We start from the raw sequence: 13,129 nt of genomic DNA, 5'->3' as shown, positions 1-13,129 counted from the left end.
AATATTTTGGTTTGATCTAAGAAAAATACCAATAATGCGAAAAACCTGTTAAAATCCTGTTTTTGTTGATTACCCAAAACCCTAACACACTAAAAATAAAACGAAATTAAACACAAAATCTGTAAAACACAATTTTTAATGACGCCATCAAAATATCAGATATTAATAAAATTTTACGTGATTCAATAAAACCGGCACTGACTGATATTGTGGTAAAGTTAATACGCATTGAAGTTTTGCATTCTGTTGAATTTGTAATCCACGTACAATGAATTGGGAATTATATTTAAATCCTTTGTTAACGTTGAAATACGTGGAAAGATTTAGAAAAATAAAGGCATTGTTAAAAATTTGACAGAAAGATATTTTTATATAAATAAAAACCTGTTTAGAATTTTTTAAGAGCATGTATTTTAAAAATTTTATCGTAATTTAAAATTTTTTTTATTTTAGAACCAAAGAAAAATAAATTACTTTTTTTTAAGTTTAAAATTCGTTTTTAAAGTATTGTAAAAGAGTAAAAAAAAAAACATTTTTTCGTGGTTTATATTTTAGTAACCCATTTCTAACCAGTTAAATTTTTTTCAAGCTTTATTTTATTTTTTTTATAATTATTAAAAAAAAACATTTTTTCCTGCTTTATATTTTGTAAGACATTTCAAAACAGTTTTAAATCATTTGTCCCTATCCTATTATTGCTCAAAGTTCGAAAAACTTTATAATTTAGTTCCAAGAAATAAATTAGTTTACACTACAAACACATTAACACCCAGTAGTCACTTTACTTATATGACCTTGTTATTAAACCTTAAGATAAAAATCAAATATTTTTGTCTGACCGGGCCAAATGTTAACACAGTTATATCTACTTTTTATGTAATGTTTACGCAAGTTAAAACAATTATAAAAACAACCATTTTTAGAATAAAGCCTATATATAATTTATATTAAGCATTATTTTTTTAATAAAATTTCATTAAAATATGTTTTTTTTGTATTTTAAAGTTATATACAAAAATTTAAGCAACTTTTTTTACTACAAAAGCATTTAAATATATTACAAAAACCTACTAAAATTTAAAAAATTGGGAAAATTATATAAATCATAATAGTTCACAAACAACAACAAAATAATTATTTCTGGAAAAAAATGTTTAACAAATATTTTTGTTTACCTTCAAGTTAGAGTCAATATCACATGCTTATAACGTTATTATATAAGGTTAAATCTATCATCAAATGACAAAACACTTAATTTTTAATTCTGCGTCAAAATCGTAGGCGGATCAATTTAAACCTGGATATAATCATAATATCGCATTGTCGACGTCACAATCATTCTCTGTTACGTCACAATAAGTAGTAAATTATGAGTGGCGCGTAACAATTCACGAAAATATTGCGAAATCAGAAAAAATAACAACTTGCAAAAATGCACTTAAATTTTCCCTGACGTCACAAAGCCGGTCACGTGACCCGAAATGTTTTGAAATTCGCGACATTGCCGGTCGTTTGATTGAAGTTTCTTAAACAGTTGAACTCTTTTAAAATCCGATTAAAAAATTCAAGATAATAAAAAAATATTCGACCGCCAAAAATTCAATGACGTCATAATACCATGCTAATTCGCATTATGATGTCACAGATAATATCTTACAGCGCGAACGCCGCAAAAATGTGTTAAACAAAAATATTTTGGTACACGTTAACAACAAAGCTGAATTTTTGTGGAGAATTTAACTTTTTTGGCTGAATCTTAAATTTTTTTTGTTTTTTTTCGCAGGAATTTAGCGGAGACAACAAATCTAAGAAGTGGGGACAAAGGTTCGATAATAATTTGTTATTATGACGTTTTACATGAGATTAAAACGCTTTGAAGTTGGGATTTTGTATTTAAATTAATTGCTGTTGAGTAAGCAGCATCATAGAAATAGATATTTTGATTTTAAGTAAAAACAAACTTGTTTTTAAGTATTAACAATAAAGAAATATACCTAAAACCAAGTAAATGACCGTTTTTTTGTTAAAGTTAACTTACAAACAACAAATAAACTAAGTAAAATAAAAATTGAACAAATTAATTTAATAAAAATTGTTTTTTAACAAACAACAACAAAGTTAAATACCTAAATACAGTTATATCACCTTTGTTAACTATTTCTGTTTAAATACACTTTAAAACAATACAAAAATTTCATAGTATATAACCAAATGTACACAACTTTATATAACTTGTAAATAAACCTCTAATAGTACAAATTTATTTAATTTTACAAGTTTTACACAGAAATCTTAAACATTATTTTCAGGTCCATGTAACAACCAAAAACTTGACCTAATATTTTTACTGGATGGTTCAAAAAGTGTTGGGGAGAGAAATTTCAGAAAGGTTTTAAATTTCACTGCTCATATGGCTTCAAAGTTTGACATTGGAGCAGATAAAACAAGGGTAAAAAGAATATTTTTAAACAAACGTGTATGAACACAGAGTATTAACTAAAAGGACAAATATTAATTTAAATACAATCTTAAACACGGTCTATATTTTAAGTTTAATGAATTTAGAAAGGTAATGTTAAATTTTCCCAAAATCTTTTTACAGATTGGAGTCGTACAATATAGTAGTTGCATTCGTCCCTACATATTTCTTAAAGATCAATTTACCAACCATAAACAACTCCGCGACGCCATCATGCGGATCAAATATGATGCAAAAGGAACCGCAACTGGAAGAGCTTTGAGATTTACAGCAACAAAAATGTAAAAATTTAACATTTTTACCATAACAAAATTAAAATTCAATTTAAATTTTTATTAAATTGGCTCAGAAGCAAAAAAATATATTAAACATAATTAATTAATTAACATATTTAAAAACCTTTTTTTACATTTTTAAAAAAGTAAAAAAGTTTGTAAATTTAACAAAAATATATTTTTAACCAGGTTTACCTTGAAAAAAGGAGGTCGTAGCTTAGCAACCGGGGTAAGACGTGTCGTCATAATGGTAACTGACGGACAATGGGTTTCAAAAAGTGACGTCATAAGCGCAACAAAATTATTGGAAGAAAAATCAGTCGAAAGATTTGCGATCGGGGTAAGTAATATTTTTACTTTAACATGTAAACCCCTATAAGAGTACAAACCTTTTGTTCCTTGTTTTTTTCCAAAAACCTTTTCCTTGGGAAGGTCGACTACACGATCTTAACATAGAGTAACAACTGTTACCCCAACCCAGTCTCGAGTTAACTTTAGCAGTTTGGAATATTATAGATTATAATTGCCTGATATTTAAGTTGATGATTGAGTGTTAGCTCAGCAGGAGTTTATACTGCAAACAGCAGAAGATCAGAATCGAACCCAGGACCTCACGAAATGAAGCAAAGTGTCCTAACCACTTTACCACGCTTTCGTTATTCTTTCAAACAAAACAACCTTAATTATTTAAACTTTCAACTTGTTTTAGATTGGTAAAACAGTGAAAACTGTAGACTTAGGCATAATTGCATCCCCACCAACCAACTTGCACCAATATTATATTCAAAACTTTGATCAACTTATTCAAACCGGAGAAAAATTCATGAAAATCATTTGTGTCCGTGAGTAACAGTTATGCATTATAGTTATAAAGCTCACTTCTTTAGTTAAAAAATAATATTAAGCGATCAATTTAATACTACTCATTATATAAATTTAATATTTTACTTTGAACACTTTTCTTGATATTTTAGAAAATGAAACATGTGTAACTGGCAATTTAGATCACCAGGAATTTAAAGGTAATTTATGAAGATATATTAAACAATACATTTACTGCTAAACAATTACCAAAAAATTAATTTTACTAACCAATTTACCGTTTAATTATAACGTTAATAAAATCCATACAACATCCATAACCTTTTATAGTTAAATTAAAACACGGTTTAATATATATTCACTAATTAAATAACTAAACCACAGGTTTTGATTTACTTAAACTAATGAAGACAGAAGGCACTCCTTCTACTACATACAACAACAACCAAGAGTTAATATACGGGGTTGGACCTTACTCTGATCTTAACATTAAACCTACAAGGTAGTTTACAAACAATATTTAACGTTGGAAAATGTTTAGACGATTTTATAACTATTAAAATTAGAACTATATGGCGTAAAAAAGCAATTGCCATGACCTGTCTAACACACAACAAAATCAGTGTTCTTTAAGTAACATTTCCAGCATCCAAATCTCTATATAATTAAGCTGAGTAGATTCTATATTTGCCCAATTAATAGGCATACAAAATTAAAAAACTGTTATTTTTAATGCACGAACATATTATCACTGATAAATTTAAGTTAACAATTGCGATCAAATTACAACAATTGAAATGCTTCCCATAGAGCTAGCTATCGACTAGTTATTATTATAACATAACAGTATATAAACGACTAAAACAATTTTTTTTTTCAGTCGAGTTTTTGAATCGAAATTTCCAACAAATTTTGCCATTGTTGCCACATTCCGAATGTTCGACGACACGTCCAGCTTAGATTGGAAATTATTCGAAATACAACGACCGTTGGTGGGCGCTATATTCTCGCTTCGGATCAAGGGATCACGTGAACGAGAAATTGAATATTTAATTCAAGATAAAAACGGGAAAACAAAAACTTTTACTTTTAAAGGTAAAAAACACAACTTTAACTTACATATTAGAGTTTTAAACTACAATTTTTCAAAAAAAGTTTATAAAAACAATATTTAAGTTATGTACATCTAACGATTATGGCACTTTTAGTCTAGTTTTGTACAAAAAACGATTAACCTACTAATTTAACATATGTTGTGATATCTAAATAATGAACTTTTACATGAAATATTTCCCAAAAATGTTAATAAAAACGATATATTAAGATTGATAGTAATTTTTTGTACAATAGACTAACAAACTAATTTAAAACATCTTTTAGACGAAAACTTTCATGAGAAATAAATTTTAACACTTTTTCATTTTTTTTAACTTACAGGAGTTAACAAATTATTTGAAAGTGGATTCCACAAACTAGTTTTATACGTATCACCAAGCCACGCCCATCTTACTCTGGACTGTGTTCTGATTGGTCAGATTGAACACTCCACGCCCCCAAGTTTGATTGACACGAGTGGAAAAATAATTATGGCTAAAAATTACATCGAGGACACAGTTATTGTAAGTAAAAATATATTGTAAACTTATATATTTCTTTTCTTGTCTATACTATATGTTAAAGACCCTACTTTAAAGCTTTATAACCTTTAAATCCTACTCTTTAGTGTATATGTGTATATTATACATGAAATAAAATATGCATACCCCAACTAAAATACGACATTAGCCAAATTTAACCAAGTTTTTATTATTTAATTAATTTTTTTTAGTTGGATTTCAAAGAGTTGTTGATTATATGCGGAGCAAAATACGATTATGACTCACAAAAGTTTAATTGTTGCAACACAAACCAACAGGTAACCGTGACAATTTTTTAAATCACTAAAAGTTTTTATATTTGTTTTAAACTAAAATTTATTATTTGAAAAATAACAATATACCATATGGTGTAGTAAGGTGTTAAAGATTTTATATATAGTAGTTTCAAAACAGAAAACTAATAATTTTCTTTAAAATTTTACCTTATAATTTAGCGCAACAAAAATAACAATTTATTCAACTTTCACCAATTTTTATGACGACATTTTAAAACCAAAAATTTAATATATTTTTATTACCATTCTCACATAGAAAGAAATCGACTTTATATCTCAGTTTAATAACTTTAATCTAAATAGGTAAAAACCTTAGTTTTAATCAAACTTTTAACATGGATTATTATCAAGCACAATTCGTATGTATAACTATAGTTTTAATAACAGCAACAATTCAGGTAACTTTTTTTATCTTAACATCTACATTTAAACATAGAAATTTAGTCATCAAATAAAAGTAAGATACGTCGCAAATTTGTGAATATAACAACTGTTTTAACCATTTTTATCTAGTTTATAGTTGGACTCGTACCTAAACATAATTATTACAAATAATAAAAACAAAATTTAGATCGTCAGCTGTTATATAGAAACAGAATAGTTAACAATTTAACAACTGCTTGCATTTAGTGTGGATCTGGACAAGTTAAACCTACTAGAGAAGCAAAACAAATTCGACAAACCGAAGCAGCAACACTACTACCTAACCTTAACAATAATAACATAAACACTGGCCGTGATATAGGAGTTAGACCTTCTATTATACATTCAAACGGAGGCGTGAACCCTATGCCAACAGAAAGTGTTAAAATAAGACCAACTAATCCATCATTTAATGGTGGTGTTATTCCGAACTTTAAAGGGTTAGAACGTAAACAATGTGAGCCTGGACCACGTGGTTTTGCTGGACTTAGAGGACCAAAAGTAAGTTAAATATTATTACTTAATAATGTTGAGAAACTTGGTCGCTTTATAATAGATAAAATAGGTGAATATGAACCGTATTTAAGTTTAACAAATACATACATAACCATTAGTAACAATATATTTTTGCACGTGTTTTTTACTGCCTAAAATTTGTTGATTTTTCTCTATAATATTGTAAGTTTTACCATAGTTACATTACTTAGAAACTTAATTTTATGTTTTGTATAACAGGGACATCATGGAGATAATGGTTTAACGGGGTATGAAGGGAAACAGGGTCCACAGGTTAGTCCTATAATAAATAAACTAGATACAGGAATTATATAGGCCCTGATAACATTTTCTAGTTCCTTATCAGTCCAACATCTTAACATATATTATCTTGGGGTGAATAGCACTTAACTAGTTCATGTTAATCTAATGATATATTTGTTTGACATAATATATTAGAAAAATTTTATGTAATATTTATCAATGGCATGTTTTAAATCATAAATTTAAATAATTCATTTTTCTTCATTGCAATAATGTATTATTAAAGGTATATTAATTTCCATTACTCTTATTGATACACAAAAAACCTAAATCTACAAAAAAGTTTAAATGAATATTTTCAAGCATACCACAACTCTTATTATATTGTTTGATGCAGGGTATAAGAGGTGTTGTTGGAGGTGAGGGAATGAGAGGGTCGCAAGGTAATAGGGTAAGTTCTACACACATACAACATATAAGACAATACACTTACTAAAATTTAATGTTACAAGCATAAGTACCCAAACCAATTCTTTTAACAAAACTGTTTATAGGGTCCACCAGGTGAACATGGATATAGAGGTTATAAGGGGGATCAAGGACCAAAGGTAAGATCACTTAGTTAAAGATTTAGGCTGTACTATGTTAAATATTAATTGTGCAATACAGTCACTGTAGAAGGCTATTCTTACAATAGCTTCTTTGCCAATATGATATTTTAAAAGCACATCTTTGCCAATATGATATTTTAAACCTATTTAATATTTTTAGGGTATTACCGGTCCTCCTGGAGTTCCTGGTGCGAATGGAGAACGGGGTGTGACCGGAAGTCCGGGTTATATTGGAAGCAGGGGTAACCAGGGGGCAGCAGGACAAAAGGTAAAATAATGCAATTAAAATTTGATCATAGCTCTAATAATAAAATAATGATAAAATTTTACTTTAGGGAGAAGAAGGAGGAATCGGACCAAAAGGAAGCAAAGGAAGTATGGGATTAAGGGTAAAAACATTTTTATTTTGATAAAAAAAATTTAATTATTTACAAACCATAGATACAATACACCAAACAATAAATTTTATAACAAATACAAAATTCTATATTACACAATAAAATAAATTTTACATTTATTAAATCTACTCTTTAGGCAATTTACATAAATATTATGACTTAATTTCTAGGGAGTTGCTGGGGTTAGTGGAGGCAAAAATGGAAGACCGGGAAGAAAAGGCGAAATAGTAAGTTTGGTTAAATCAAAATACATTAAAAACATAATGTATTCAACACTGTATTTTGTATATTGAATTATCTGCAAAGTGGGAAGGTCGACTTTATGACCTAAACATAAAGTAACATCAGTTACCTTGACTCAGTCTAAGTTTTTTCTGACTTTGGCAGTTTGGGATATTTTAGATTAGAAGTGCCTGATAATTAACTTTTAATTTTTATTTACTAATTAACAATTGTTATAGGGACTTCAAGGAAAAATTGGAGAATTTGGTGAAAAGGGAGATAGAGGACCAAAGGTTAAAACTATGCCATACTTTAATCATTTTAAGTACAAAATATGAATGTAAATTAAATGTTTATTTTGTTGTAGGGCTACCTAGGACAACATGGACAGCCTGGACAACAAGGAAAATTGGTAAACTAACAAAAAAGTCAATTTAAATTAGTTAAAGTTGTTAAATAAAACAAGAAAATGTATTGGAGTAAAAGTTTGGTCATATTATACAACAATATTAAAATAAGTATACTCTTAATCAGATCTAATGGTAGTTTTTAAATTTTTTGCCTAAATTAATATTGCAAGGCTTAAATAATAGGGTGAGCGGGGTATGGAAGGTAAAAAGGGAAAAAAGGGAGATATCGGCCCAATGGTAAGTTAGTAAATATAAGTAGAAATCTGTTAACTTTTAATATAAAATGGTGGGAATATTAACATACCAAACATGTGCATTTTACAACAATATAATCAACAAAACAATCAATAGAATTAATACATGTTGAGTAATCTCCTAAATATTGAAAGATTTTGCACAAATGTACACAATTTCTACACTTTAATATTTGTTTAAAAAAAGATAAATAAGATTTTTATTAACCACTTTCGTATTACAGGGACCTCCAGGAGCAAGGGGAAATATTGGTAATGCAGGATGGATAGGAAATAAAGTAAGTAAAACTTAAAGTTAATATGCAAGTTTACTATTTAAGTTTTATATTAAAATAATCAAAAAATAATTATTCTTTAAAGGGTGATCAAGGAAGTAAAGGGGCAATTGGACCAAGAGGTCACCAAGGAGAAATTGTAAGTATTTTATGTAATATTTAACAATACAATATCCCTTAAACCTTCATTAAATAAGCACAAACAAATTTAAATTGTATTACAAAGCAATTAGTTAAAGTACATAAAAACTACAACTAAACTAAACACACTTATATTTTTAAATTTAGGGTAAAAAAGGATCCATTGGAGGACCTGGATTTCAAGGTCATCCAGGAATGCATGGGTCACCCGGACCCAAGGTAAACTTACCTAAATACAAACTAAAATCCAACCAATATAAACTTACAAAAACGTAATATCAATATTTGAAAGATTCCTTTACCTAATGTTAAAAAAAACTAAAACATGGTGTTTATCTTTATTAAGATTTAAAAAAATTTGTTATCAAAATCAATAACTAACCAGAAAGAATTTTAGTATTCAGAAACCGAACCTTTTCACTTTTGATTTAATAGTTTTACAAAATTACTTTTCATGTAGGGACATGAAGGCATACAAGGAGAGATGGGAAAACAGGTAAGTCATACATACATCATTTATTTACTTCTTTAAATCACAACAAACCTTCATTAACAATTAATATATTCTAGGGTGAACAAGGAGTACAAGGAACTCCAGGAAGACAAGGAATAAAGGTTAGAATCTTTATAAATAAAAATAAATTATGAAACTATTGTTAATGTAGAGAGTGATAATTAGCCATTTAATCAAAACTAATAAAAAGTTTAAAAAAATGATTTACTTTAACCTTGTAAAAATATGTTTTTACTTACAGGGAGCTAAAGGAGAAATAGGAGACATTGGGCTGGTAAAGACGACAACATTTCAACAATTATAAGATAATATTTGGGCTATAGCCATAAATTATATAACTTTAAAATTTTTACATAAATATTCATCTATTTCCATTAATACAGAGAGGTGAAAAAGGTAACCAAGGGCAACAGGGTAATGTTGGGGTGATTGGAGTTGCAGGACCCAAGGGGAACAAGGGTGAGGAAGGCCCTTGGGGTCCAAAAGGTCATATAGGGCCAGTGGGTGGGAGAGGTAACCCAGGAGGCCGAGGGCCACCAAGAAGTTTAAAAGAAATTGAAGATTTGGTGAAAGAAAAGTTAGCAGAAATGTTACCACTGTAAGTCAAAAATTTATTTCTTATATTTATTTATCCTCGATGTGGGAAGGTCAAATGCTTGACCTAAACATAAAGTAACATCAGTTACCCTAACTTATTATAGATCATAATTGGCTGACAATTAAGCTGCTAATTAGGTGTTGGCTCAGGAAAAGTTTATACTGTTTATATGCATTACTAGAAAGCAGTAGGGATTGAACCCATGACCTCATGTAGTAAAGACAAGTGTTTTGACCTTAAGCAACAATTTTTACAACACACAAATATGACATAAGAGATAATGATTTTAGTAGTTACATTTATAGTAGAATCCATAATTAAATCACCAAATTTAAACTTTAATTATTCATTCATTTTGAAGATACATGGAATCAGTACGAGAAGAATGTCAGAAATGTTCCACAATCCGCGGGTACCATGTTCCTGGGCCCCCTGGTCCTATAGGGCCCAAAGGTGATACTGGGTTACCTGGTTACCATGGTGAAGTCGGTATAAAAGGGAGTCAGGGGTTAATGGGTGCTAAGGGTGATACAGGATTAGCAGGTAATGTTAATGGCAATTTTGTATCATTGCAGTGAATAACAGTTTGTAACACAAATGTAAAAAGATAAGTTTCTCCTAAAACTTAATGCAAGTATTGGCATTCACATTAACCAAAATATTCCTGATTTAGGGCCAAGGGGTAATAAAGGTGACATAGGGCCAAGGGGACATTCAATTTCAGGCCAACAAGGTGCAGTTGGACTTCCAGGTAAACAACAAACCTACTAATGCAAACCTAAAATAATTATTTATTGTTGTGTGTATAATAACACCACATACAAACTAGCTTAGAAGTTTACACAAAAAAAACACCAACATTTAATGCACTTATAAAGGCTGAAATAAAAATAAAATAAAAAACATAAGATTTAATTTCCAAGCTAGGTGAATCAACTTTACGCTTAACTTTTTCCAGGTCGTAAAGGTAGTAAAGGTACAAGTAAACATGGTAAAGATGGCACGAAAGGGGGGCAGGGAGTAGAGGGGTCTAGGGGTAAGATGGGGGTTCAAGGAAGACGAGGTAGACCTGGTATTTGTGACGCAACAATATGTAACCCACGCGGTTCGCCAGCGTATCAACAATATCCGCATGGAGTAAGTTAAATAAAATTTCTTGAATTTCTTTTACTAATTAATAACTGTTTAATTAAACAACTTTCGTGCAATTTTAGTTCAGTCCGGACAACAAAGGACCTGGATTTTTTCCACCGCCAGATGGCGCACGTGAGAGGGAATCGTTTGAAGCAGAAAGTCGTTCAAACGGTATTTAAATAAATTAACTTAAAACAACGTTAAGTGATCCTGTCTACAAAATATTTAAAAGTAAAGGTCTTAATAATTGTTATATTTTTTATAGGTCGTAGAAGTTCGCTTTATTATAACCGAAGAAATGAATAAAACGAAGTAACCGACCATAAATATTATAGCATTAAGAAGTGTTTCACTTACACGTAAAGCTTTGTTGAATTCACGGAAAAATATTTTTATAAAAACAACAACATGCAATAATTTATTTCAAAAGAGAATTTTATTTTATTCGTTGAATTTAAAACCAAAGTAATTTTCTCCAAAGTTATTTTAATTTGTAGCAAGTATAAAGTTTAAAATAAAAATATTTCACACCGGAATAAAGGATTATGCCAAAAATATTTAAGCAAATATTAATAAAAAATGACATAATGTTAATTAGTATAAGCCTAATACAAAGAAATTTACAATCAAATAAGAAATTTAATTAATCATGTATTTGTAATATTTGGCCTTCGTAATTATATTGGTATTTAAAACTCAAAATGATGTAAAATTATTCATATTTCAAACATATTGTATGCATTCAGTATTAACAATATTTTTTTTTATTTTGACAATGTAGTTTTTGATAACAACTCATTAAAGAATTTATTTCTATAAAATTGTGAAAAATTTTGTTTTTTATTTCTGTGTTTTCGTTGCTCGCAATTTTTTACGATTTTATTTTTGTTTTTGTGTTATTGTTTCTCGCAATGTTTTTTATGTTATTGTTTTTTTTCTACATTTAGTTGGTCTCGTACTTAAATAAAAGTAAAAAAAAAAGTCTTTATTAATAAACATTGAAAAAGTCTTTATTAATAAACATTGTGTAAATATAGGAAAAGCCTTAGAAACGTAATTAAAAAAAAGTTTAAAATTAAAAATAAAATATTGGGAAATAATAATTATGGAACGGAAGAAATGTCACGTATTTATGACGTAATACGCTGCGCATGCGCGTGGTTCTTCGTGCGTCGTCGATTAATCCATACTACGTCACAAAGATTGTTGTTGACCGCTATTTGCGCGATATAATATTATTTACGATTTTAACCTAATTCCGATAAAGCTGAATTGCGATATTAAGACCATTACCAGGTGTTATTAAACAACATTAAACATTGAATTTTAATTTCAAGCAATGCAAGGCTAAATACAGTAGTTTATTTATTCAATATATATACATTAAAAACATAGCTTGTTACATAAATAAAAAAAAAATTACAAACAAGTAAAACCAAAGACAAAAATATATTTTTTTAAATATTTAATGGATTACTTAAGATCACGATTTTCCTTAAATAAACTTCAAAAAAAACGGAAATCAAAACTGCAAAATATGGAACATATTTACCCGAATACTCAAAAATAATATGGTTAATTTATAATTAAAAAAAAAATTTCCAAACTTGTAATGGCTGACGTCACAAAATCGCCGATTAAAACAAATGTTATTTCGCTCGGTGCGGCGTACGAGGCTTGACTACAATAAGTCAACTATTACGTCACAATGCCCTCATTGCCGGAGGACAATCGAATGCACTGGCACAGCTTAACACACGACTTCAAACCTATCATGATTCACTTCGTACATACGACCACAAATGACGTCATCAAACACAAAAATTGACGTCACCCGAATGTCGAAAAACAGAAGAAGATTTATTTTTACAACTTTTAACT

The sequence above is a fragment of the Corella eumyota genome, chromosome 4, assembly GCF_963082875.1.
Source record: "Corella eumyota chromosome 4, kaCorEumy4.1, whole genome shotgun sequence".
Lineage (NCBI taxonomy): Eukaryota > Metazoa > Chordata > Ascidiacea > Phlebobranchia > Corellidae > Corella > Corella eumyota.
Note: the sequence above shows the minus strand (reverse complement) of the source record.